At 28.5% G+C, this 26,931-nt stretch overlaps 29 non-coding genes across 29 annotated transcripts; all 29 read right to left on the bottom strand.

Annotated features, from left to right (window-relative positions):
* Positions 1–1,041: 1,041 nt before the first annotated feature.
* TRNAR-UCG (transfer RNA arginine (anticodon UCG)) lies at positions 1,042–1,114 on the bottom strand. The gene has a single exon. It is a non-coding gene; the product is annotated as a tRNA-Arg (tRNA).
* A 672-nt stretch (positions 1,115–1,786) lies between these two features.
* TRNAR-UCG (transfer RNA arginine (anticodon UCG)) lies at positions 1,787–1,859 on the bottom strand. The gene has a single exon. It is a non-coding gene; the product is annotated as a tRNA-Arg (tRNA).
* A 671-nt stretch (positions 1,860–2,530) lies between these two features.
* Positions 2,531–2,603, bottom strand: TRNAR-UCG (transfer RNA arginine (anticodon UCG)). Its single transcript has one exon. It is a non-coding gene; the product is annotated as a tRNA-Arg (tRNA).
* A 673-nt stretch (positions 2,604–3,276) lies between these two features.
* TRNAQ-UUG (transfer RNA glutamine (anticodon UUG)) lies at positions 3,277–3,349 on the bottom strand. The gene has a single exon. It is a non-coding gene; the product is annotated as a tRNA-Gln (tRNA).
* A 1,419-nt stretch (positions 3,350–4,768) lies between these two features.
* TRNAQ-UUG (transfer RNA glutamine (anticodon UUG)) lies at positions 4,769–4,841 on the bottom strand. Its single transcript has one exon. It is a non-coding gene; the product is annotated as a tRNA-Gln (tRNA).
* Positions 4,842–6,260: 1,419 nt separating this feature from the next.
* On the bottom strand, positions 6,261–6,333 carry TRNAR-UCG (transfer RNA arginine (anticodon UCG)). Its single transcript has one exon. It is a non-coding gene; the product is annotated as a tRNA-Arg (tRNA).
* A 400-nt stretch (positions 6,334–6,733) lies between these two features.
* Positions 6,734–6,806, bottom strand: TRNAR-UCG (transfer RNA arginine (anticodon UCG)). Its single transcript has one exon. It is a non-coding gene; the product is annotated as a tRNA-Arg (tRNA).
* A 672-nt stretch (positions 6,807–7,478) lies between these two features.
* Positions 7,479–7,551, bottom strand: TRNAR-UCG (transfer RNA arginine (anticodon UCG)). The gene has a single exon. It is a non-coding gene; the product is annotated as a tRNA-Arg (tRNA).
* Positions 7,552–8,223: 672 nt separating this feature from the next.
* Positions 8,224–8,296, bottom strand: TRNAR-UCG (transfer RNA arginine (anticodon UCG)). The gene has a single exon. It is a non-coding gene; the product is annotated as a tRNA-Arg (tRNA).
* A 671-nt stretch (positions 8,297–8,967) lies between these two features.
* TRNAR-UCG (transfer RNA arginine (anticodon UCG)) lies at positions 8,968–9,040 on the bottom strand. Its single transcript has one exon. It is a non-coding gene; the product is annotated as a tRNA-Arg (tRNA).
* Positions 9,041–9,713: 673 nt separating this feature from the next.
* Positions 9,714–9,786, bottom strand: TRNAQ-UUG (transfer RNA glutamine (anticodon UUG)). Its single transcript has one exon. It is a non-coding gene; the product is annotated as a tRNA-Gln (tRNA).
* Positions 9,787–11,205: 1,419 nt separating this feature from the next.
* On the bottom strand, positions 11,206–11,278 carry TRNAR-UCG (transfer RNA arginine (anticodon UCG)). Its single transcript has one exon. It is a non-coding gene; the product is annotated as a tRNA-Arg (tRNA).
* Positions 11,279–11,678: 400 nt separating this feature from the next.
* TRNAR-UCG (transfer RNA arginine (anticodon UCG)) lies at positions 11,679–11,751 on the bottom strand. The gene has a single exon. It is a non-coding gene; the product is annotated as a tRNA-Arg (tRNA).
* A 672-nt stretch (positions 11,752–12,423) lies between these two features.
* Positions 12,424–12,496, bottom strand: TRNAR-UCG (transfer RNA arginine (anticodon UCG)). The gene has a single exon. It is a non-coding gene; the product is annotated as a tRNA-Arg (tRNA).
* Positions 12,497–13,168: 672 nt separating this feature from the next.
* Positions 13,169–13,241, bottom strand: TRNAQ-UUG (transfer RNA glutamine (anticodon UUG)). Its single transcript has one exon. It is a non-coding gene; the product is annotated as a tRNA-Gln (tRNA).
* Positions 13,242–14,660: 1,419 nt separating this feature from the next.
* TRNAR-UCG (transfer RNA arginine (anticodon UCG)) lies at positions 14,661–14,733 on the bottom strand. The gene has a single exon. It is a non-coding gene; the product is annotated as a tRNA-Arg (tRNA).
* Positions 14,734–15,133: 400 nt separating this feature from the next.
* On the bottom strand, positions 15,134–15,206 carry TRNAR-UCG (transfer RNA arginine (anticodon UCG)). Its single transcript has one exon. It is a non-coding gene; the product is annotated as a tRNA-Arg (tRNA).
* A 672-nt stretch (positions 15,207–15,878) lies between these two features.
* Positions 15,879–15,951, bottom strand: TRNAR-UCG (transfer RNA arginine (anticodon UCG)). Its single transcript has one exon. It is a non-coding gene; the product is annotated as a tRNA-Arg (tRNA).
* A 1,406-nt stretch (positions 15,952–17,357) lies between these two features.
* TRNAR-UCG (transfer RNA arginine (anticodon UCG)) lies at positions 17,358–17,430 on the bottom strand. Its single transcript has one exon. It is a non-coding gene; the product is annotated as a tRNA-Arg (tRNA).
* A 1,417-nt stretch (positions 17,431–18,847) lies between these two features.
* On the bottom strand, positions 18,848–18,920 carry TRNAR-UCG (transfer RNA arginine (anticodon UCG)). The gene has a single exon. It is a non-coding gene; the product is annotated as a tRNA-Arg (tRNA).
* A 672-nt stretch (positions 18,921–19,592) lies between these two features.
* TRNAR-UCG (transfer RNA arginine (anticodon UCG)) lies at positions 19,593–19,665 on the bottom strand. The gene has a single exon. It is a non-coding gene; the product is annotated as a tRNA-Arg (tRNA).
* A 672-nt stretch (positions 19,666–20,337) lies between these two features.
* On the bottom strand, positions 20,338–20,410 carry TRNAR-UCG (transfer RNA arginine (anticodon UCG)). The gene has a single exon. It is a non-coding gene; the product is annotated as a tRNA-Arg (tRNA).
* Positions 20,411–21,081: 671 nt separating this feature from the next.
* TRNAR-UCG (transfer RNA arginine (anticodon UCG)) lies at positions 21,082–21,154 on the bottom strand. Its single transcript has one exon. It is a non-coding gene; the product is annotated as a tRNA-Arg (tRNA).
* Positions 21,155–21,554: 400 nt separating this feature from the next.
* Positions 21,555–21,627, bottom strand: TRNAR-UCG (transfer RNA arginine (anticodon UCG)). The gene has a single exon. It is a non-coding gene; the product is annotated as a tRNA-Arg (tRNA).
* A 672-nt stretch (positions 21,628–22,299) lies between these two features.
* TRNAR-UCG (transfer RNA arginine (anticodon UCG)) lies at positions 22,300–22,372 on the bottom strand. Its single transcript has one exon. It is a non-coding gene; the product is annotated as a tRNA-Arg (tRNA).
* Positions 22,373–23,789: 1,417 nt separating this feature from the next.
* TRNAR-UCG (transfer RNA arginine (anticodon UCG)) lies at positions 23,790–23,862 on the bottom strand. The gene has a single exon. It is a non-coding gene; the product is annotated as a tRNA-Arg (tRNA).
* A 1,414-nt stretch (positions 23,863–25,276) lies between these two features.
* Positions 25,277–25,349, bottom strand: TRNAR-UCG (transfer RNA arginine (anticodon UCG)). The gene has a single exon. It is a non-coding gene; the product is annotated as a tRNA-Arg (tRNA).
* Positions 25,350–26,022: 673 nt separating this feature from the next.
* TRNAR-UCG (transfer RNA arginine (anticodon UCG)) lies at positions 26,023–26,095 on the bottom strand. The gene has a single exon. It is a non-coding gene; the product is annotated as a tRNA-Arg (tRNA).
* A 672-nt stretch (positions 26,096–26,767) lies between these two features.
* On the bottom strand, positions 26,768–26,840 carry TRNAR-UCG (transfer RNA arginine (anticodon UCG)). Its single transcript has one exon. It is a non-coding gene; the product is annotated as a tRNA-Arg (tRNA).
* Positions 26,841–26,931: the final 91 nt, after the last annotated feature.

Raw genomic sequence — 26,931 nt, forward strand, 5'->3', positions numbered from 1 at the left:
TACACCTAGATGACAAACTTTGATCCAACAATAATTTTAGTTATTGATTCTGAAAGAAAATAATAATGTTTAGTATTCCACAATACCCAAGCCTAGAATTTTGAGAAACCTTAAATCAACTTAAACATACATTGACTGCTGTGCAATCTACAAAGTTTGCTAAATAGTGTAAAGAACAAAGGTTTTGAGATATTTTACTTTGAGCTGTGTTTGTTCTGATTTCATTATTATATTCCTTACAAAATATTTCATCTTAATGAAAAAAATACAGTATAAACAAATAACATTGAATCCAATGACCACGAAGGAACTCGAACCCTCAATTTTCTAATCCGAAGTCAGACGCCTTATCCATTAGGCCACGTGGTCACTCTTTGTCAATATGTCAATGCCTAAGAAAGTATAGTAACATAAAGATTCAAGTAAAAAACATATTTGTTTTTTTCTTTGAGACAACTGTTTTGGATAATCTTACACTCAGATGACAAACTTTAATGCAACAATAATTTCAATTATTAATTCTGAATAAAACTAATATTGTTTAGTATTCTACAATACCCCATTCAAGAAGTTTGATAAACCTTAAACAAACTGAGAAATATATTTAATGGTTGATGTGCAATCTACAAAGTTTACTGAATAGTTTAAAGACCAAAGGGTTAGAGATTCTTCACTTTGAATCATGTTTGATCTGATTTCATTATTAAAATCCAAACATAAGATGTTATCCTTATGTAAAAATATATACACCTAGATGACAAACTTTGATCCAACAATAATTTTAGTTATTGATTCTGAAAGAAAATAATAATGTTTAGTATTCCACAATACCCAAGCCTAGAATTTTGAGAAACCTTAAATCAACTTAAAGATACATTGACTGCTGTGCAATCTACAAAGTTTGCTAAATAGTTTAAAGAACAAAGGTTTTGAGATATTTTACTTTGAGCTGTGTTTGTTCTGATTTCATTATTATATTCCTTACAAAATATTTCATCTTAATGAAAAAAATACAGTATAAACAAATAACATTGAATCCAATGACCACGAAGGGACTCGAACCCTCAATCTTCTGATCCGAAGTCAGACACCTTATCCATTAGGCCACGTGGTCACTCTTTGTCAATATATCAATGCCTAAGAAAGTATAGTAACATAAAGATTCAAGTAAAAAACATATTTGTTTATTTCTTTGAGACAACTGTTTTGGATAATCTTACACTCAGATGACAAACTTTAATGCAACAATAATTTCAATTATTAATTCTGAATAAAACTAATATTGTTTAGTATTCTACAATACCCCATTCAAGAAGTTTGAGAAACCTTAAACAAACTGAGAAATATATTTAATGGTTGATGTGCAATCTACAAAGTTTACTGAATAGTTTAAAGACCAAAGGGTTAGAGATTCTTCACTTTGAATCATGTTTGATCTGATTTCATTATTAAAATCCAAACATAAGATGTTATCTTTATGTAAAAATATATACACCTAGATGACAAACTTTGATCCAACAATAATTTTAGTTATTGATTCTGAAAGAAAATAATAATGTTTAGTATTCCACAATACCCAAGCCTAGAATTTTGAGAAACCTTAAATCAACTTAAAGATACATTGACTGCTGTGCAATCTACAAAGTTTGCTAAATAGTTTAAAGAGCAAAGGTTTTGAGATATTTTACTTTGAGCTGTGTTTGTTCTGATTTCATTATTATATTCCTTACAAAATATTTCATCTTAATGAAAAAAATACAGTATAAACAAATAACATTGAATCCAATGACCACGAAGAGACTCGAACCCTCAATCTTCTGATGCGAAGTCAGATGCCTTATCCATTAGGCCACGTGGTCACTGATTGTTAATATATTAATGCCTAAGAAAGTATAGTAATATAAAGATTCAATTAAAAAACATATTTGTTTTTTTCTTTGAGACAACTGTTTTGGATAATCTTACACTCAGATGACAAACTTTAATCCAACAATAATTTCAATTATTAATGCTGAATAAAATTAATATTGTTTAGTATTCTACAATACCCCATTCAAGAAGTTTGAGAAACCTTAAACAAACTGAGAAATATATTTAATGGTTGATGTGCAATCTACAAAGTTTACTGAATAGTTTAAAGACCAAAGGGTTAGAGATTCTTCACTTTGAATCATGTTTGATCTGATTTCATTACTAAAATCCAAACATAAGATGTTATCTTTATGTAAAAATATATACACCTAGATGACAAACTTTGATCCAACAATAATTTTAGTTATTGATTCTGAAAGAAAATAATAATGTTTAGTATTCCACAATACCCAAGCCTAGAATTTTGAGAAACCTTAAATCAATTTATAGATATATTGACTGCTGTGCAATCTACAAAGTTTGCTAAATAGTTTAAAGAACAAAGGTTTTCAGATATTTTACTTTGAGCTGTGTTTGTTCTGATTTCATTATTATATTCCTTACAAAATATTTCATCTTAATGAAAAAATACAGTATAAACAAATAACTTTGAATGCAATGACCACGAAGGGACTCGAACCCTCAATCTTCTGATCCGAAGTCAGACGCCTTATCCATTAGGCCACGTGGTCAATGTCTGTCCAAAGATTAACGCCTAAGAAAGTATAGTAATATAAAGATTCAAGTAAAAAACATATTTGTTTTGTTTCTTTGAGACAACTGTTTTGGATAATCTTACACTCAGATGACAAACTTTAATCCAACAATAATTTCAATTATTAATTCTGAATAAAACTAATATAGTTTAGTATTCTACAATACCCCATTCAAGAAGTTTGAGAAACCTTGAACAAACTGAGAAATATATTTAATGGTTGTTGTGCAATCTACAAAGTTTACTGAATAGTTTAAAGACCAAAGGGTTAGAGACTCTTCACTTTGAATCATGTTTGATCTGATTTCATTATTATAATCCATACATAAGATGTTATCTTTATGTAAAAATATATACACCTAGATGACAAACTTTGATCCAACAATAATTTTAGTTATTGATTCTGAAAGAAAATAATAATGTTTAGTATTCCACAATACCCAAGCCTAGAATTTTGAGAAACCTTTAATCAACTTAAAGATACATTGACTGCTGTGCAATCTACAAAGTTTGCTAAATAGTTTAAAGAACAAATGTTTTGAGATATTTTACTTTGAGCTGTGTTTGTTCTGATTTCATTATTATATTCCTTACAAAATATTTCATCTTAATGAAAAAAATACAGTATAAACAAATAACATTGAATCCAATGACCACGAAGGGACTCGAATCCTCAATCTTCTGATCCAAAGTCAGACGCCTTATCCATTAGGCTACGTGGTCAATGTCTGTCCAAAGATTAACGCCTAAGAAAGTATAGTAACGTAAAAAGATTCAAGTAAAAAACATATTTGTTTTGTTTCTTTGAGACAACTGTTTTGGATAATCTTACACTCAGATGACAAACTTTAATTCAACAATAATTTCAATTATTAATTCTGAATAAAACTAATATTGTTTAGTATTCTACAATACCCCATTCAATAAGTTTGAGAAACCTTAAACAAACTGAGAAATATATTTAATGGTTGATGTGCAATCTACAAAGTTTACTGAATAGTTTAAAGACCAAAGGGTTAGAGATTCTTCACTTTGAATCATGTTTGATCTGATTTCATTATTATAATCCAAACATAAGATGTTATCTTTATGTAAAAATATATACACCTAGATGACAAACTTTGATCCAACAATAATTTTAGTTATTGATTCTGAAAGAAAATAATAATGTTTAGTATTCCACAATACCCAAGCCTAGAATTTTGAGAATCCTTAAATCAACTTAAAGATACATTGACTGCTGTGCAATCTACAAAGTTTGCTAAATAGTTTAAAGAACAAAGGTTTTGAGATATTTTACTTTGAGCTGTGTTTGTTCTGATTTCATTATTATATTCCTTACAAAATATTTCATCTTAATGAAAAAATACAGTATAAACAAATAACATTGAATCCAATGACCACGAAGGGACTCGAACACTCAATCTTCTGATCCGAAGTTAGACGCCTCATCCATTAGGCCACGTGGTCACTGTTTGTCAATATATTAATGCTTAAGAAAGTATAGTAACATAAAGATTCAAGTAAAAAACATATTTGTTTTTTTCTTTGAGACAACTGTTTTGGATAATCTTACACTCAGATGACAAACTTTAATCCAACAATAATTTCAATTATTAATTCTGAATAAAACTAATATTGTTTAGTATTCTACAATACTTCATTCAAGAAGTTTGAGAAACCTTAAACAAACTAAGAAATATATTTAATGGTTGATGTGCAATCTACAAAGTTTACTGAATAGTTTAAAGACCAAAGGGTTAGAGATTCTTCACTTTGAATCATGTTTGATCTGATTTCATTATTATAATCCATACATAAGATGTTATCTTTATGTAAAAATATATACACCTAGATGACAAACTTTGATCCAACAATAATTTTAGTTATTGATTCTGAAAGAAAATAATAATGTTTAGTATTCCACAATACCCAAGCCTAGAATTTTGAGAAACCTTTAATCAACTTAAAGATACATTGACTGCTGTGCAATCTACAAAGTTTGCTAAATAGTTTAAAGAACAAATGTTTTGAGATATTTTACTTTGAGCTGTGTTTGTTCTGATTTCATTATTATATTCCTTACAAAATATTTCATCTTAATGAAAAAAATACAGTATAAACAAATAACATTGAATCCAATGACCACGAAGGGACTCGAATCCTCAATCTTCTGATCCAAAGTCAGACGCCTTATCCATTAGGCTACGTGGTCAATGTCTGTCCAAAGATTAACGCCTAAGAAAGTATAGTAACGTAAAAAGATTCAAGTAAAAAACATATTTGTTTTGTTTCTTTGAGACAACTGTTTTGGATAATCTTACACTCAGATGACAAACTTTAATTCAACAATAATTTCAATTATTAATTCTGAATAAAACTAATATTGTTTAGTATTCTACAATACCCCATTCAATAAGTTTGAGAAACCTTAAACAAACTGAGAAATATATTTAATGGTTGATGTGCAATCTACAAAGTTTACTGAATAGTTTAAAGACCAAAGGGTTAGAGATTCTTCACTTTGAATCATGTTTGATCTGATTTCATTATTATAATCCAAACATAAGATGTTATCTTTATGTAAAAATATATACACCTAGATGACAAACTTTGATCCAACAATAATTTTAGTTATTGATTCTGAAAGAAAATAATAATGTTTAGTATTCCACAATACCCAAGCCTAGAATTTTGAGAATCCTTAAATCAACTTAAAGATACATTGACTGCTGTGCAATCTACAAAGTTTGCTAAATAGTTTAAAGAACAAAGGTTTTGAGATATTTTACTTTGAGCTGTGTTTGTTCTGATTTCATTATTATATTCCTTACAAAATATTTCATCTTAATGAAAAAATACAGTATAAACAAATAACATTGAATCCAATGACCACGAAGGGACTCGAACACTCAATCTTCTGATCCGAAGTTAGACGCCTCATCCATTAGGCCACGTGGTCACTGTTTGTCAATATATTAATGCTTAAGAAAGTATAGTAACATAAAGATTCAAGTAAAAAACATATTTGTTTTTTTCTTTGAGACAACTGTTTTGGATAATCTTACACTCAGATGACAAACTTTAATCCAACAATAATTTCAATTATTAATTCTGAATAAAACTAATATTGTTTAGTATTCTACAATACTTCATTCAAGAAGTTTGAGAAACCTTAAACAAACTAAGAAATATATTTAATGGTTGATGTGCAATCTACAAAGTTTACTGAATAGTTTAAAGACCAAAGGGTTAGAGATTCTTCACTTTGAATCATGTTTGATCTGATTTCATTATTATAATCCATACATAAGATGTTATCTTTATGTAAAAATATATACACCTAGATGACAAACTTTGATCCAACAATAATTTTAGTTATTGATTCTGAAAGAAAATAATAATGTTTAGTATTCCACAATACCCAAGCCTAGAATTTTGAGAAACCTTTAATCAACTTAAAGATACATTGACTGCTGTGCAATCTACAAAGTTTGCTAAATAGTTTAAAGAACAAAGGTTTTGAGATATTTTACTTTGAGCTGTGTTTGTTCTGATTTCATTATTATATTCCTTACAAAATATTTCATCTTAATGAAAAAAATACAGTATAAACAAATAACATTGAATCCAATGACCACAAAGGGACTCGAATCCTCAATCTTCTGATCCGAAGTCAGATGCCTTATCCATTAGGCCACGTGGTCACCATGTGTCCAAAGATTAACGCCTAAGAAAGTATAGTAATATAAAGATTCAAGTAAAAAACATATTTGTTTTGTTTCTTTGAGACAACTGTTTTGGATAATCTTAAACTCAGATGACAAACTTTGATCCAACAATAATTTTAGTTATTGATTCTGAAAGAAAATAATAATGTTTAGTATTCCACAATACCCAAACCTAGTATTTTGAGAAACCTTAAATCAACTTAAACATACATTGACTGCTGTGCAATCTACAAAGTTTGCTAAATAGTTTAAAGAACAAAGGTTTTGAGATATTTTACTTTGAGCTGTGTTTGTTCTTATTTCATTATTATATTCCTTACAAAATATTTCATCTTAATGAAAAAAATACAGTATAAACAAATAACATTGAACCCAATGACCACGAAGTGACTCGAACCCTCAATCTTCTGATCCGAAGTCAGACGCCTTATCCATTAGGCCACGTGGTCACTCTTTGTCAATATATCAATGCCTAAGATAGTATAGTAACATAAAGATTCAAGTAAAAAACATATTTGTTTTTTTCTTTGAGACAACTGTTTTGGATAATCTTACACTCAGATGACAAACTTTAATGCAACAATAATTTCAATTATTAATTCTGAATAAAACTAATATTGTTTAGTATTCTACAATACCCCATTCAAGAAGTTTGAGAAACCTTAAACAAACTGAGAAATATATTTAATGGTTGATGTGCAATCTACAAAGTTAACTGAATAGTTTAAAGACCAAAGGGTTAGAGATTCTTCACTTTGAATCATGTTTGATTTGATTTCATTATTAAAATCCAAACATAAGATGTTATCTTTATGTAAAAATATATACACCTAGATGACAAACTTTGATCCAACAATAATTTTAGTTATTGATTCTGAAAGAAAATAATAATGTTTAGTATTCCACAATACCCAAGCCTAGAATTTTAAGAAACCTTAAATCAACTTAAAGATACATTGACTGCTGTGCAATCTACAAAGTTTGCTAAATAGTTTAAAGAACAAAGGTTTTGAGATATTTTACTTTGAGCTGTGTTTGTTCTGATTTCATTATTATATTCCTTACAAAATATTTCATCTTAATGAAAAAAATACAGTATAAACAAATAACATTGACTCCAATGACCACGAAGGGACTCAAACCCTCAATCTTCTGATCCGAAGTCAGACGCCTTATCCATTAGGCCACGTGGTCACTCTTTGTCAATATATCAATGCCTAAGAAAGTATAGTAACATAAAGATTCAAGTAAAAAACATATTTGTTTTTTTCTTTGAGACAACTGTTTTGGATAATCTTACACTCAGATGACAAACTTTAATGCAACAATAATTTCAATTATTAATTCTGAATAAAACTAATATTGTTTAGTATTCTACAATACCCCATTCAAGAAGTTTGAGAAACCTTAAACAAACTGAGAAATATATTTAATGGTTGATGTGCAATCTACAAAGTTTACTGAATAGTTTAAAGACCAAAGGGTTAGAGATTCTTCACTTTGAATCATGTTTGATCTGATTTCATTATTAAAATCCAAACATAAGATGTTATCTTTATGTAAAAATATATACACCTAGATGACAAACTTTGATCCAACAATAATTTTAGTTATTGATTCTGAAAGAAAATAATAATGTTTAGTATTCCACAATACCCAAGCCTAGAATTTTGAGAAACCTTAAATCAACTTAAAGATACATTGACTGCTGTGCAATCTACAAAGTTTGCTAAATAGTTTAAAGAGCAAAGGTTTTGAGATATTTTACTTTGAGCTGTGTTTGTTCTGATTTCATTATTATATTCCTTACAAAATATTTCATCTTAATGAAAAAAATACAGTATAAACAAATAACATTGAATCCAATGACCACGAAGAGACTCGAACCCTCAATCTTCTGATGCGAAGTCAGATGCCTTATCCATTAGGCCACGTGGTCACTGATTGTTAATATATTAATGCCTAAGAAAGTATAGTAATATAAAGATTCAATTAAAAAACATATTTGTTTTTTTCTTTGAGACAACTGTTTTGGATAATCTTACACTCAGATGACAAACTTTAATCCAACAATAATTTCAATTATTAATGCTGAATAAAATTAATATTGTTTAGTATTCTACAATACCCCATTCAAGAAGTTTGAGAAACCTTAAACAAACTGAGAAATATATTTAATGGTTGATGTGCAATCTACAAAGTTTACTGAATAGTTTAAAGACCAAAGGGTTAGAGATTCTTCACTTTGAATCATGTTTGATCTGATTTCATTACTAAAATCCAAACATAAGATGTTATCTTTATGTAAAAATATATACACCTAGATGACAAACTTTGATCCAACAATAATTTTAGTTATTGATTCTGAAAGAAAATAATAATGTTTAGTATTCCACAATACCCAAGCCTAGAATTTTGAGAAACCTTAAATCAATTTATAGATATATTGACTGCTGTGCAATCTACAAAGTTTGCTAAATAGTTTAAAGAACAAAGGTTTTCAGATATTTTACTTTGAGCTGTGTTTGTTCTGATTTCATTATTATATTCCTTACAAAATATTTCATCTTAATGAAAAAATACAGTATAAACAAATAACTTTGAATGCAATGACCACGAAGGGACTCGAACCCTCAATCTTCTGATCCGAAGTCAGACGCCTTATCCATTAGGCCACGTGGTCAATGTCTGTCCAAAGATTAACGCCTAAGAAAGTATAGTAATATAAAGATTCAAGTAAAAAACATATTTGTTTTGTTTCTTTGAGACAACTGTTTTGGATAATCTTACACTCAGATGACAAACTTTAATCCAACAATAATTTCAATTATTAATTCTGAATAAAACTAATATAGTTTAGTATTCTACAATACCCCATTCAAGAAGTTTGAGAAACCTTGAACAAACTGAGAAATATATTTAATGGTTGTTGTGCAATCTACAAAGTTTACTGAATAGTTTAAAGACCAAAGGGTTAGAGACTCTTCACTTTGAATCATGTTTGATCTGATTTCATTATTATAATCCATACATAAGATGTTATCTTTATGTAAAAATATATACACCTAGATGACAAACTTTGATCCAACAATAATTTTAGTTATTGATTCTGAAAGAAAATAATAATGTTTAGTATTCCACAATACCCAAGCCTAGAATTTTGAGAAACCTTTAATCAACTTAAAGATACATTGACTGCTGTGCAATCTACAAAGTTTGCTAAATAGTTTAAAGAACAAATGTTTTGAGATATTTTACTTTGAGCTGTGTTTGTTCTGATTTCATTATTATATTCCTTACAAAATATTTCATCTTAATGAAAAAAATACAGTATAAACAAATAACATTGAATCCAATGACCACGAAGGGACTCGAATCCTCAATCTTCTGATCCAAAGTCAGACGCCTTATCCATTAGGCTACGTGGTCAATGTCTGTCCAAAGATTAACGCCTAAGAAAGTATAGTAACGTAAAAAGATTCAAGTAAAAAACATATTTGTTTTGTTTCTTTGAGACAACTGTTTTGGATAATCTTACACTCAGATGACAAACTTTAATTCAACAATAATTTCAATTATTAATTCTGAATAAAACTAATATTGTTTAGTATTCTACAATACCCCATTCAATAAGTTTAAGAAACCTTAAACAAACTGAGAAATATATTTAATGGTTGATGTGCAATCTACAAAGTTTACTGAATAGTTTAAAGACCAAAGGGTTAGAGATTCTTCACTTTGAATCATGTTTGATCTGATTTCATTATTATAATCCAAACATAAGATGTTATCTTTATGTAAAAATATATACACCTAGATGACAAACTTTGATCCAACAATAATTTTAGTTATTGATTCTGAAAGAAAATAATAATGTTTAGTATTCCACAATACCCAAGCCTAGAATTTTGAGAATCCTTAAATCAACTTAAAGATACATTGACTGCTGTGCAATCTACAAAGTTTGCTAAATAGTTTAAAGAACAAAGGTTTTGAGATATTTTACTTTGAGCTGTGTTTGTTCTGATTTCATTATTATATTCCTTACAAAATATTTCATCTTAATGAAAAAATACAGTATAAACAAATAACATTGAATCCAATGACCACGAAGGGACTCGAACACTCAATCTTCTGATCCGAAGTTAGACGCCTCATCCATTAGGCCACGTGGTCACTGTTTGTCAATATATTAATGCTTAAGAAAGTATAGTAACATAAAGATTCAAGTAAAAAACATATTTGTTTTTTTCTTTGAGACAACTGTTTTGGATAATCTTACACTCAGATGACAAACTTTAATCCAACAATAATTTCAATTATTAATTCTGAATAAAACTAATATTGTTTAGTATTCTACAATACTTCATTCAAGAAGTTTGAGAAACCTTAAACAAACTAAGAAATATATTTAATGGTTGATGTGCAATCTACAAAGTTTACTGAATAGTTTAAAGACCAAAGGGTTAGAGATTCTTCACTTTGAATCATGTTTGATCTGATTTCATTATTATAATCCATACATAAGATGTTATCTTTATGTAAAAATATATACACCTAGATGACAAACTTTGATCCAACAATAATTTTAGTTATTGATTCTGAAAGAAAATAATAATGTTTAGTATTCCACAATACCCAAGCCTAGAATTTTGAGAAACCTTTAATCAACTTAAAGATACATTGACTGCTGTGCAATCTACAAAGTTTGCTAAATAGTTTAAAGAACAAAGGTTTTGAGATATTTTACTTTGAGCTGTGTTTGTTCTGATTTCATTATTATATTCCTTACAAAATATTTCATCTTAATGAAAAAAATACAGTATAAACAAATAACATTGAATCCAATGACCACAAAGGGACTCGAATCCTCAATCTTCTGATCCGAAGTCAGATGCCTTATCCATTAGGCCACGTGGTCACCATGTGTCCAAAGATTAACGCCTAAGAAAGTATAGTAATATAAAGATTCAAGTAAAAAACATATTTGTTTTGTTTCTTTGAGACAACTGTTTTGGATAATCTTAAACTCAGATGACAAACTTTGATCCAACAATAATTTTAGTAATTGATTCTGAAAGAAAATAATAATGTTTAGTATTCCACAATACCCAAACCTAGTATTTTGAGAAACCTTAAATCAACTTAAACATACATTGACTGCTGTGCAATCTACAAAGTTTGCTAAATAGTTTAAAGAACAAAGGTTTTGAGATATTTTACTTTGAGCTGTGTTTGTTCTTATTTCATTATTATATTCCTTACAAAATATTTCATCTTAATGAAAAAAATACAGTATAAACAAATAACATTGAACCCAATGACCACGAAGTGACTCGAACCCTCAATCTTCTGATCCGAAGTCAGACGCCTTATCCATTAGGCCACGTGGTCACTCTTTGTCAATATATCAATGCCTAAGATAGTATAGTAACATAAAGATTCAAGTAAAAAACATATTTGTTTTTTTCTTTGAGACAACTGTTTTGGATAATCTTACACTCAGATGACAAACTTTAATGCAACAATAATTTCAATTATTAATTCTGAATAAAACTAATATTGTTTAGTATTCTACAATACCCCATTCAAGAAGTTTGAGAAACCTTAAACAAACTGAGAAATATATTTAATGGTTGATGTGCAATCTACAAAGTTAACTGAATAGTTTAAAGACCAAAGGGTTAGAGATTCTTCACTTTGAATCATGTTTGATTTGATTTCATTATTAAAATCCAAACATAAGATGTTATCTTTATGTAAAAATATATACACCTAGATGACAAACTTTGATCCAACAATAATTTTAGTTATTGATTCTGAAAGAAAATAATAATGTTTAGTATTCCACAATACCCAAGCCTAGAATTTTAAGAAACCTTAAATCAACTTAAAGATACATTGACTGCTGTGCAATCTACAAAGTTTGCTAAATAGTTTAAAGAACAAAGGTTTTGAGATATTTTACTTTGAGCTGTGTTTGTTCTGATTTCATTATTATATTCCTTACAAAATATTTCATCTTAATGAAAAAAATACAGTATAAACAAATAACATTGACTCCAATGACCACGAAGGGACTCGAACCCTCAATCTTCTGATCCGAAGTCAGACGCCTTATCCATTAGGCCACGTGGTCACTCTTTGTCAATATATCAATGCCTAAGAAAGTATAGTAACATAAAGATTCAAGTAAAAAACATATTTGTTTTTTTCTTTGAGACAACTGTTTTGGATAATCTTACACTCAGATGACAAACTTTAATGCAACAATAATTTCAATTATTAATTCTGAATAAAACTAATATTGTTTAGTATTCTACAATACCCCATTCAAGAAGTTTGAGAAACCTTAAACAAACTGAGAAATATATTTAATGGTTGATGTGCAATCTACAAAGTTTACTGAATAGTTTAAAGACCAAAGGGTTAGAGATTCTTCACTTTGAATCATGTTTGATCTGATTTCATTATTAAAATCCAAACATAAGATGTTATCTTTATGTAAAAATATATACACCTAGATGACAAACTTTGATCCAACAATAATTTTAGTTATTGATTCTGAAAGAAAATAATAATGTTTAGTATTCCACAATACCCAAGCCTAGAATTTTGAGAAACCTTAAATCAACTTAAAGATACATTGACTGCTGTGCAATCTACAAAGTTTGCTAAATAGTTTAAAGAACAAAGGTTTTGAGATATTTTACTTTGAGCTGTGTTTGTTCTGATTTCATTATTATATTCCTTTAAAAATATTTCATCTTAATGAAAAAAATACAGTATAAACAAATAACATTGAATCCAATGACCACGAAGGGACTCGAATCCTCAATCTTCTGATCCAAAGTCAGACGCCTTATCCATTAGGCTACGTGGTCAATGTCTGTCCAAAGATTAACGCCTAAGAAAGTATAGTAACGTAAAAAGATTCAAGTAAAAAACATATTTGTTTTGTTTCTTTGAGACAACTGTTTTGGATAATCTTACACTCAGATGACAAACTTTAATTCAACAATAATTTCAATTATTAATTCTGAATAAAACTAATATTGTTTAGTATTCTACAATACCCCATTCAATAAGTTTGAGAAACCTTAAACAAACTGAGAAATATATTTAATGGTTGATGTGCAATCTACAAAGTTTACTGAATAGTTTAAAGACCAAAGGGTTAGAGATTCTTCACTTTGAATCATGTTTGATCTGATTTCATTATTATAATCCAAACATAAGATGTTATCTTTATGTAAAAATATATACACCTAGATGACAAACTTTGATCCAACAATAATTTTAGTTATTGATTCTGAAAGAAAATAATAATGTTTAGTATTCCACAATACCCAAGCCTAGAATTTTGAGAATCCTTAAATCAACTTAAAGATACATTGACTGCTGTGCAATCTACAAAGTTTGCTAAATAGTTTAAAGAACAAAGGTTTTGAGATATTTTACTTTGAGCTGTGTTTGTTCTGATTTCATTATTATATTCCTTACAAAATATTTCATCTTAATGAAAAAATACAGTATAAACAAATAACATTGAATCCAATGACCACGAAGGGACTCGAACACTCAATCTTCTGATCCGAAGTTAGACGCCTCATCCATTAGGCCACGTGGTCACTGTTTGTCAATATATTAATGCTTAAGAAAGTATAGTAACATAAAGATTCAAGTAAAAAACATATTTGTTTTTTTCTTTGAGACAACTGTTTTGGATAATCTTACACTCAGATGACAAACTTTAATCCAACAATAATTTCAATTATTAATTCTGAATAAAACTAATATTGTTTAGTATTCTACAATACTTCATTCAAGAAGTTTGAGAAACCTTAAACAAACTAAGAAATATATTTAATGGTTGATGTGCAATCTACAAAGTTTACTGAATAGTTTAAAGACCAAAGGGTTAGAGATTCTTCACTTTGAATCATGTTTGATCTGATTTCATTATTATAATCCATACATAAGATGTTATCTTTATGTAAAAATATATACACCTAGATGACAAACTTTGATCCAACAATAATTTTAGTTATTGATTCTGAAAGAAAATAATAATGTTTAGTATTCCACAATACCCAAGCCTAGAATTTTGAGAAACCTTTAATCAACTTAAAGATACATTGACTGCTGTGCAATCTACAAAGTTTGCTAAATAGTTTAAAGAACAAAGGTTTTGAGATATTTTACTTTGAGCTGTGTTTGTTCTGATTTCATTATTATATTCCTTACAAAATATTTCATCTTAATGAAAAAAATACAGTATAAACAAATAACATTGAATCCAATGACCACAAAGGGACTCGAATCCTCAATCTTCTGATCCGAAGTCAGATGCCTTATCCATTAGGCCACGTGGTCACCATGTGTCCAAAGATTAACGCCTAAGAAAGTATAGTAATATAAAGATTCAAGTAAAAAACATATTTGTTTTGTTTCTTTGAGACAACTGTTTTGGATAATCTTAAACTCAGATGACAAACTTTGATCCAACAATAATTTTAGTTATTGATTCTGAAAGAAAATAATAATGTTTAGTATTCCACAATACCCAAACCTAGTATTTTGAGAAACCTTAAATCAACTTAAACATACATTGACTGCTGTGCAATCTACAAAGTTTGCTAAATAGTTTAAAGAACAAAGGTTTTGAGATATTTTACTTTGAGCTGTGTTTGTTCTTATTTCATTATTATATTCCTTACAAAATATTTCATCTTAATGAAAAAAATACAGTATAAACAAATAACATTGAATCCAATGACCACGAAGTGACTCGAACCCTCAATCTTCTGATCCGAAGTCAGACGCCTTATCCATTAGGCCACGTGGTCACTCTTTGTCAATATATCAATGCCTAAGATAGTATAGTAACATAAAGATTCAAGTAAAAAACATATTTGTTTTTTTCTTTGAGACAACTGTTTTGGATAATCTTACACTCAGATGACAAACTTTAATGCAACAATAATTTCAATTATTAATTCTGAATAAAACTAATATTGTTTAGTATTCTACAATACCCCATTCAAGAAGTTTGAGAAACCTTAAACAAACTGAGAAATATATTTAATGGTTGATGTGCAATCTACAAAGTTAACTGAATAGTTTAAAGACCAAAGGGTTAGAGATTCTTCACTTTGAATCATGTTTGATTTGATTTCATTATTAAAATCCAAACATAAGATGTTATCTTTATGTAAAAATATATACACCTAGATGACAAACTTTGATCCAACAATAATTTTAGTTATTGATTCTGAAAGAAAATAATAATGTTTAGTATTCCACAATACCCAAGCATAGAATTTTAAGAAACCTTAAATCAACTTAAAGATACATTGACTGCTGTGCAATCTACAAAGTTTGCTAAATAGTTTAAAGAACAAAGGTTTTGAGATATTTTACTTTGAGCTGTGTTTGTTCTGATTTCATTATTATATTCCTTACAAAATATTTCATCTTAATGAAAAAAATACAGTATAAACAAATAACATTGAATCCAATGACCACGAAGGAACTCGAACCCTCAATCTTCTGATCCGAAGTCAGACGCCTTATCCATTAGGCCACGTGGTCACTCTTTGTCAATATATCAATGCCTAAGAAAGTATAGTAACATAAAGATTCAAGTAAAAAACATATTTGTTTTTTTCTTTGAGACAACTGTTTTGGATAATCTTACACTCAGATGACAAACTTTAATCCAACAATAATTTCAATTATTAATTCTGAATAAAACTTATATTGTTTAGTATTCTACAATACCCCATTCAAGAAGTTTGAGAAACCTTAAACAAACTGAGAAATATATTTAATGGTTGATGTGCAATCTACAAAGTTTACTGAATAGTTTAAAGACCAAAGGGTTAGAGATTCTTCACTTTGAATCATGTTTGATCTGATTCCATTATTAAAATCCAAACATAAGATGTTATCTTTATGTAAAAATATATACACCTTTGATCCAACAATAATTTTAGTTATTGATTCTGAAAGAAAATAATAATGTTTAGTATTCCACAATACCCAAGCCTAGAATTTTGAGAAACCTTAAATCAACTTAAAGATACATTGACTGCTGTGCAATCTACAAAGTTTGCTAAATAGTTTAAAGAACAAATGTTTTGAGATATTTTACTTTGAGCTGTGTTTGTTCTGATTTCATTATTATATTCCTTACAAAATATTTCATCTTAATGAAAAAAATACAGTACAAACAAATAACATTGAATCCAATGACCACGAAGGGACTCGAACCCTCAATCTTCTGATCTGAAGTCAGACGCCTTATCCATTAGGCCACGTGGTCACTCTTTGTCAATATATCAATGCCTAAGAAAGTATAGTAACATAAAGATTCAAGTAAAAAACATATTTGTTTTTTTCTTTGAGACAACTGTTTTGGATAATCTTACACTCAGATGACAAACTTTAATGCAACAATAATTTCAATTATTAATTCTGAATAAAACTAATATTGTTTAGTATTCTACAATACCCCATTCAAGAAGTTTGAGAAACCTTAAACAAACTGAGAAATATATTTAATGGTTGATGTGCAATCTACAAAGTTTACTGAATAGTTTAAAGACCAAAGGGTTAGAGATTCTTCACTTTGAATCATGTTTGATCTGATTTCATTATTATAATCCAAATATAAGATGTTATCTTTATGTAAAAATATATACACCTAGATGACAAACTTTGATCCAACAATAATTTTAGTTATTGATTCTGAAAGAAAATAATAATGTTTAGTATTCCACAATACCCAAGCCTAGAATTTTGAGAAACCTTAAATCAACTTAAAGATACATTGACTGCTGTGCAATCTACAAAGTTTGCTAAATAGTTTAAAGAACAAAGGTTTTGAGATATTTTACTTTGAGCTGTGTTTGTTCTGATTTCATTATTATATTCCTTACAAAATATTTCATCTTAATGAAAAAAAATACAGTGTAAACAAATAACATTGAATCCAATGACCACGAAGGGACTCGAACCCTCAATCTTCTGATCCGAAGTCAGACGCCTTATCCATTAGGCCACGTGGTCACTCTTTGTCAATATATCAATGCCTAAGAAAGTATAGTAACATAAAGATTCAAGTAAAAAACATATTTGTTTTTTTCTTTGAGACAACTGTTTTGGATAATCTTACACTCAGATGACAAACTTTAATGCAACAATAATTTCAATTATTAATTCTGAATAAAACTTATATTGTTTAGTATTCTACAATACCCCATTCGAGACGTTTGAGAAACCTTAAACAAACTGAGAAATATATTTAATGGTTGATGTGCAATCTACAAAGTTTACTGAATAGTTTAAAGACCAAAGGGTTAGAGATTCTTCACTTTGAATCATGTTTGATCTGATTTCATTATTAAAATCCAAACATAAGATGTTATCTTTATGTAAAAATATATACACCTAGATGACAAACTTTGATCCAACAATAATTTTAGTTATTGATTCTGAAAGAAAATAATAATGTTTAGTATTCCACAATACCCAAGCCTAGAATTTTGAGAAACCTTAAATCAACTTAAAGATACATTGACTGCTGTGCAATCTACAAAGTTTGCTAAATAGTTTAAAGAACAAAGGTTTTGAGATATTTTACTTTGAGCTGTGTTTGTTCTGATTTCATTATTATATTCCTTACAAAATATTTCATCTTAATGAAAAAAATACAGTATAAACAAATAACATTGAATCCAATGACCACGAAGGAACTCGAACTCTCAATCTTCTGATCCGAAGTCAGACGCCTTATCCATTAGGCCACGTGGTCACTCTTTATCAATATATCAATGCCTAAGAAAGTATAGTAACATAAAGATTCAAGTAAAAAACATATTTGTTTTTTTCTTTGAGACAACTGTTTTGGATAATCTTACACTCAGATGACAAACTTTAATCCAACAATAATTTCAATTATTAATTCTGAATAAAACTTATATTGTTTAGTATTCTACAATTCCCCATTCAAGAAGTTTGAGAAACCTTAAACAAACTGAGAAATATATTTAATGGTTGATGTGCAATCTACAAAGTTTACTGAATAGTTTAAAGACCAAAGGGTTAGAGATTCTTCACTTTGAATCATGTTTGATCTGATTTCATTATTAAAATCCAAACATAAGATGTTATCTTTATGTAAAAATATATACACCTAGATGACAAACTTTGATCCAACAATAATTTTAGTTATTGATTCTGAAAGAAAATAATAATGTTTAGTATTCCACAATACCCAAGCCTAGAATTTTGAGAAACCTTAAATCAACTTAAAGATACATTGACTGCTGTGCAATCTACAAAGTTTGCTAAATAGTTTAAAGAACAAAGGTTTTGAGATATTTTACTTTGAGCTGTGTTTGTTCTGATTTCATTATTATATTCCTTACAAAATATTTCATCTTAATGAAAAAAATACAGTATAAACAAATAACATTGAATCCAATGACCACGAAGGGACTCGAACCCTCAATCTTCTGATCCGAAGTCAGACACCTTATCCATTAGGCCACGTGGTCACTCTTTGTCAATATATCAATGCCTAAGAAAGTATAGTAACATAAAGATTCAAGTAAAAAACATATTTGTTTTTTTCTTTGAGACAACTGTTTTGGATAATCTTACACTCAGATGACAAACTTTAATGCAACAATAATTTCAATTATTAATTCTGAATAAAACTAATATTGTTTAGTATTCTACAATACCCCATTCAAGAAGTTTGAGAAACCTTAAACAAACTGAGAAATATATTTAATGGTTGATGTGCAATCTACAAAGTTTACTGAATAGTTTAAAGACCAAAGGGTTAGAGATTCTTCACTTTGAATCATGTTTGATCTGATTTCATTATTAAAATCCAAACATAAGATGTTATCTTTATGTAAAAATATATACACCTAGATGACAAACTTTGATCCAACAATAATTTTAGTTATTGATTCTGAAAGAAAATAATAATGTTTAGTATTCCACAATACCCAAGCCTAGAATTTTGAGAAACCTTAAATCAACTTAAAGATACATTGACTGCTGTGCAATCTACAAAGTTTGCTAAATAGTTTAAAGAACAAAGGTTTTGAGATATTTTACTTTGAGCTGTGTTTGTTCTGATTTCATTATTATATTCCTTACAAAATATTTCATCTTAATGAAAAAAATACAGTATAAACAAATAACATTGAATCCAATGACCACGAAGGGACTCGAACCCTCAATCTTCTGATCCGAAGTCAGACGCCTTATCCATTAGGCCACGTGGTCACTCTTTGTCAATATATCAATGCCTAAGACAGTATAGTAACATAAAGATTCAAGTAAAAAACATATTTGTTTTTTTCTTTGAGACAACTGTTTTGGATAATCTTACACTCAGATGACAAACTTTAATGCAACAATAATTTCAATTATTAATTCTGAATAAAACTAATATTGTTTAGTATTCTACAATACCCCATTCAAGAAGTTTGAGAAACCTTAAACAAACTGAGAAATATATTTAATTGTTGATGTGCAATCTACAAAGTTTACTGAATAGTTTAAAGACCAAAGGGTTAGAGATTCTTCACTTTGAATCATGTTTGATCTGATTTCATTATTAAAATCCAAACATAAGATGTTATCTTTATGTAAAAATATATACACCTAGATGACAAACTTTGATCCAACAATAATTTTAGTTATTGATTCTGAAAGAAAATAATAATGTTTAGTATTCCACAATACCCAAGCCTAGAATTTTGAGAAACCTTAAATCAACTTAAAGATACATTGACTGCTGTGCAATCTACAAAGTTTGCTAAATAGTTTAAAGAACAAAGGTTTTGAGATATTTTACTTTGAGCTGTGTTTGTTCTGATTTCATTATTATATTCCTTACAAAATATTTCATCTTAATGAAAAAAATACAGTATAAACAAATAACATTGAATCCAATGACCACGAAGGGACTCGAACTCTCAATCTTCTGAACCGAAGTCAGACGCCTTATCCATTAGGCCACGTGGTCACTCTTTGTCAATATATCAATGCCTAAGAAAGTATAGTAACATAAAGATTCAAGTAAAAAACATATTTGTTTTTTTCTTTGAGACAACTGTTTTGGATAATCTTACACTCAGATGACAAACTTTAATGCAACAATAATTTCAATTATTAATTCTGAATAAAACTAATATTGTTTAGTATTCTACAATACCCCATTCAAGAAGTTTGAGAAACCTTAAACAAACTGAGAAATATATTTAATGGTTGATGTGCAATCTACAAAGTTTACTGAATAGTTTAAAGACCAAAGGGTTAGAGATTCTTCACTTTGAATCATGTTTGATCTGATTTCATTATTAAAATCCAAACATAATATGTTATCTTTATGTAAAAATATATACACCTAGATGACAAACTTTGATCCAACAATAATGTTAGTTATTGATTCTGAAAGAAAATAATAATGTTTAGTATTCCACAATACCCAAGCCTAGAATTTTGAGAAACCTTAAATCAACTTATAGATATATTGACTGCTGTGCAATCTACAAAGTTTGCTAAATAGTTTAAAGAACAAAGGTTTTGAGATATTTTACTTTGAGCTGTGTTTGTTCTGATTTCATTATTATATTCCTTACAAAATATTTCATCTTAATGAAAAAACACAGTATAAACAAATAACATTGAATGCAATGACCACGAAGGGACTCGAACCCTCAATCTTCTGATCCGAATTCAGATGCCTTATCCATTAGGCCACGTGGTCAATGTCTGTCCAAAGATTAACGCCTAAGAAAGTATAGTAATATAAAGATTCATGTAAAAAACATATTTGTTTTGTTTCTTTGAGACAACTGTTTTGGATAATCTTACACTCAGATGACAAACTTTGATCCAACAACAATTTTAGTTATTGATTCTGAAAGAAAATAATAATGTTTAGTATTCCACAATACCCAAACCTAGAATTTTGAGAAACCTTAAATCAACTTAAAGATACATTGACTGCTGTGCAATCTACAAAGTTTGCTAAATAGTTTAAAGAACAAAGGTTTTGAGATATTTTACTTTGAGCTGTGTTTGTTCTGATTTCATTATTATATTCCTTACAAAATATTTCATCTTAATGAAAAAAATATAGTATAAACAAATAACATTGAATCCAATGACCACGAAGGGACTCGAACCCTCAATCTTCTGATCCGAAGTCAGACGCCTTATCCATTAGGCCACGTGGTCACTCTTTGTCAATATATCAATGCCTAAGAAAGTATAGTAACATAAAGATTCAAGTAAAAAACATATTTGTTTTTTTCTTTGAGACAACTGTTTTGGATAATCTTACACTCAGATGACAAACTTTAATGCAACAATAATTTCAATTATTAATTCTGAATAAAACTAATATTGTTTAGTATTCTACAATACCCCATTCAAGAAGTTTGAGAAACCTTAAACAAACTGAGAAATATATTTAATGGTTGATGTGGAATCTACAAAGTTTACTGAATAGTTTAAAGACCAAAGGGTTAGAGATTCTTCACTTTGAATCATGTTTGATCTGATTTCATTATTAAAATCCAAACATAAGATGTTATCTTTATGTAAAAATATATACACCTAGATGACAAACTTTGATCCAACAATAATTTTAGTTATTGATTCTGAAAGAAAATAATAATGTTTAGTATTCCACAATACCCAAGCCTAGAATTTTGAGAAACCTTAAATCAACTTAAACATACATTGACTGCTGTGCAATCTACAAAGTTTGCTAAATAGTTTAAAGAACAAAGGTTTTGAGATATTTTACTTTGAGCTGTGTTTGTTCTGATTTCATTATTATATTCCTTACAAAATATTTCATCTTAATGAAAAAAATACAGTATAAACAAATAACATTGAATCCAATGACCACGAAGGGACTCGAACCCTCAATCTTCTGATCCGAAGTCAGACACCTTATCCATTAGGCCACGTGGTCACTCTTTGTCAATATATCAATGCCTAAGAAAGTATAGTAACATAAAGATTCAAGTAAAAAACATATTTGTTTTTTTCTTTGAGACAACTGTTTTGGATAATCTTACACTCAGATGACAAACTTTAATGCAACAATAATTTCAATTATTAATTCTGAATAAAACTAATATTGTTTAGTATTCTACAATACCCCATTCAAGAAGTTTGAGAAACCTTAAACAAACTGAGAAATATATTTAATGGTTGATGTGCAATCTACAAAGTTTACTGAATAGTTTAAAGACCAAAGGGTTAGAGATTCTTCACTTTGAATCATGTTTGATCTGATTTCATTATTAAAATCCAAACATAAGATGTTATCTTTATGTAAAAATATATACACCTAGATGACAAACTTTGATCCAACAATAATTTTAGTTATTGATTCTGAAAGAAAATAATAATGTTTAGTATTCCACAATACCCAAGCCTAGAATTTTGAGAAACCTTAAATCAACTTAAAGATACATTGACTGCTGTGCAATCTACAAAGTTTGCTAAATAGTTTAAAGAACAAAGGTTTTGAGATATTTTACTTTGAGCTGTGTTTGTTCTGATTTCATTATTATATTCCTTACAAAATATTTCATCTTAATGAAAAAAATACAGTATAAACAAATAACACTGAATCCAATGACCACGAAGGGACTCGAACCCTCAATCTTTTGATCCGAAGTCAGACACCTTATCCATTAGGCCACGTCGTCACTCTTTGTCAATATATCAATGCCTAAGAAAGTATAATAACATAAAGATTCAAGTAAAAAACATATTTGTTTTTTTCTTTGAGACAACTGTTTTGGATAATCTTACACTCAGATGACAAACTTTAATGCAACAATAATTTCAATTATTAATTCTGAATAAAACTAATATTGTTTAGTATTCTACAATACCCCATTCAAGAAGTTTGAGAAACCTTAAACAAACTGAGAAATATATTTAATGGTTGATGTGCAATCTACAAAGTTTACTGAATAGTTTAAAGACCAAAGGGTTAGAGATTCTTCACTTTGAATCATGTTTGATCTGATTTCATTATTAAAATCCAAACATAAGATGTTATCTTTTTGTAAAAATATATACACCTAGATGACAAACTTTGATCCAACAATAATTTTAGTTATTGATTCTGAAAGAAAATAATAATGTTTAGTATTCCACAATACCCAAGCCTAGAATTTTGAGAAACCTTAAATCAACTTAAAGATACATTGACTGCTGTGCAATCTACAAAGTTTGCTAAATAGTTTAAAGAACAAAGGTTTTGAGATATTTTACTTTGAGCTGTGTTTGTTCTGATTTCATTATTATATTCCTTACAAAATATTTCATCTTAATGAAAAAAATACAGTATAAACAAATAACATTGAATCCAATGACCACGAAGGGACTCGAACCCTCAATCTTCTGATCCGAAGTCAGACGCCTTATCCATTAGGCCACGTGGTCACTCTTTGTCAATATATCAATGCCTAAGACAGTATAGTAACATAAAGATTCAAGTAAAAAACATATTTGTTTTTTTTTTGAGACAACTGTTTTGGATAATCTTACACTCAGATGACAAACTTTAATGCAACAATAATTTCAATTATTAATTCTGAATAAAACTAATATTGTTTAGTATTCTACAATACCCCATTCAAGAAGTTTGAGAAACCTTAAACAAACTGAGAAATATATTTAATGGTTGATGTGGAATCTACAAAGTTTACTGAATAGTTTAAAGACCAAAGGGTTAGAGATTCTTCACTTTGAATCATGTTTGATCTGATTTCATTATTAAAATCCAAACATAATATGTTATCTTTATGTAAAAATATATACACCTAGATGACAAACTTTGATCCAACAATAATGTTAGTTATTGATTCTGAAAGAAAATAATAATGTTTAGTATTCCACAATACCCAAGCCTAGAATTTTGAGAAACCTTAAATCAACTTATAGATATATTGACTGCTGTGCAATCTACAAAGTTTGCTAAATAGTTTAAAGAACAAAGGTTTTGAGATATTTTACTTTGAGCTGTGTTTGTTCTGATTTCATTATTATATTCCTTACAAAATATTTCATCTTAATGAAAAAACACAGTATAAACAAATAACATTGAATCCAATGACCACGAAGGGACTCGAGCCCTCAATCTTCTGATCTGAAGTCAGACGCCTTATCCATTAGGCCACGTTGTCACTCTTTGTCAATATATCAATGCCTAAGAAAGTATAGTAACATAAAGATTCAAGTAAAAAACATATTTGTTTTTTTCTTTGAGACAACTGTTTTGGATAATCTTACACTCAGATGACAAACTTTAATGCAACAATAATTTCAATTATTAATTCTGAATAAAACTAATATTGTTTAGTATTCTACAATACCCCATTCAAGAAGTTTGAGAAACCTTAAACAAACTGAGAAATATATTTAATGGTTGATGTGCAATCTACAAAGTTTACTGAATAGTTTAAAGACCAAAGGGTTAGAGATTCTTCACTTTGAATCATGTTTGATCTGATTTCATTATTAAAATCCAAACATAAGATGTTATCTTTATGTAAAAATATATACACCTAGATGACAAACTTTGATCCAACAATAATGTTAGTTATTGATTCTGAAAGAAAATAATAATGTTTAGTATTCCACAATACCCAAGCCTAGAATTTTGAGAAACCTTAAATCAACTTATAGATATATTGACTGCTGTGCAATCTACAAAGTTTGCTAAATAGTTTAAAGAACAAAGGTTTTGAGATATTTTACTTTGAGCTGTGTTTGTTCTGATTTCATTATTATATTCCTTACAAAATATTTCATCTTAATGAAAAAACACAGTATAAACAAATAACATTGAATGCAATGACCACGAAGGGACTCGAACCTTCAATCTTCTGATCCGAAGTCAGACGCCTTATCCATTAGGCCACGTGGTCAATGTCTGTCCAAAGATTAACGCCTAAGAAAGTATAGTAATATAAAGATTCATGTAAAAAACATATTTGTTTTGTTTCTTTGAGACAACTGTTTTGGATAATCTTACACTCAGATGACAAACTTTGATCCATCAACAATTTTAGTTATTAATTCTGAATAAAACTTATATTGTTTAGTATTCTACAATACCCCATTCAAGAAGTTTGAGAAACCTTAAACAAACTGAGAAATATATTTAATGGTTGATGTGGAATCTACAAAGTTTACTGAATAGTTTAAAGACCAAATGGTTAGAGATTCTTCACTTTGAATCATGTTTGATCTGATTTCATTATTAAAATCCAAACATAAGATGTTATCTTTATGTAAAAATATATACACCTAGATGACAAACTTTGATCCAACAATAATTTTAGTTATTGATTCTGAAAGAAAATAATAATGTTTAGTATTCCACAATACCCAAGCCTAGAATTTTGAGAAACCTTAAATCAACTTAAACATACATTGACTGCTGTGCAATCTACAAAGTTTGCTAAATAGTTTAAAGAACAAAGGTTTTGAGATATTTTACTTTGAGCTGTGTTTGTTCTGATTTCATTATTATATTCCTTACAAAATATTTCATCTTAATGAAAAAAATACAGTATAAACAAATAACATTGAATCCAATGACCACGAAGGGACTCGAACCCTCAATCTTCTGATCCGAAGTCAGACACCTTATCCATTAGGCCACGTGGTCACTCTTTGTCAATATATCAATGCCTAAGAAAGTATAGTAACATAAAGATTCAAGTAAAAAACATATTTGTTTTTTTCTTTGAGACAACTGTTTTGGATAATCTTACACTCAGATGACAAACTTTAATGCAACAATAATTTCAATTATTAATTCTGAATAAAACTAATATTGTTTAGTATTCTACAATACCCCATTCAAGAAGTTTGAGAAACCTTAAACAAACTGAGAAATATATTTAATGGTTGATGTGCAATCTACAAAGTTTACTGAATAGTTTAAAGACCAAAGGGTTAGAGATTCTTCACTTTGAATCATGTTTGATCTGATTTCATTATTAAAATCCAAACATAAGATGTTATCTTTATGTAAAAATATATACACCTAGATGACAAACTTTGATCCAACAATAATTTTAGTTATTGATTCTGAAAGAAAATAATAATGTTTAGTATTCCACAATACCCAAGCCTAGAATTTTGAGAAACCTTAAATCAACTTAAAGATACATTGACTGCTGTGCAATCTACAAAGTTTGCTAAATAGTTTAAAGAACAAAGGTTTTGAGATATTTTACTTTGAGCTGTGTTTGTTCTGATTTCATTATTATATTCCTTACAAAATATTTCATCTTAATGAAAAAAATACAGTATAAACAAATAACATTGAATCCAATGACCACGAAGGGACTCGAACCCTCAATCTTCTGATCCGAAGTCAGACGCCTTATCCATTAGGCCACGTGGTCACACTTTGTCAATATATCAATGCCTAAGAAAGTATAGTAACATAAAGATTCAAGTAAAAAACATATTTTTTTTTTTTTTGAGACAACTGTT

Source organism: Pseudophryne corroboree, chromosome 8, assembly GCF_028390025.1.
Source record: "Pseudophryne corroboree isolate aPseCor3 chromosome 8, aPseCor3.hap2, whole genome shotgun sequence".
NCBI classification, from domain to species: domain Eukaryota; kingdom Metazoa; phylum Chordata; class Amphibia; order Anura; family Myobatrachidae; genus Pseudophryne; species Pseudophryne corroboree.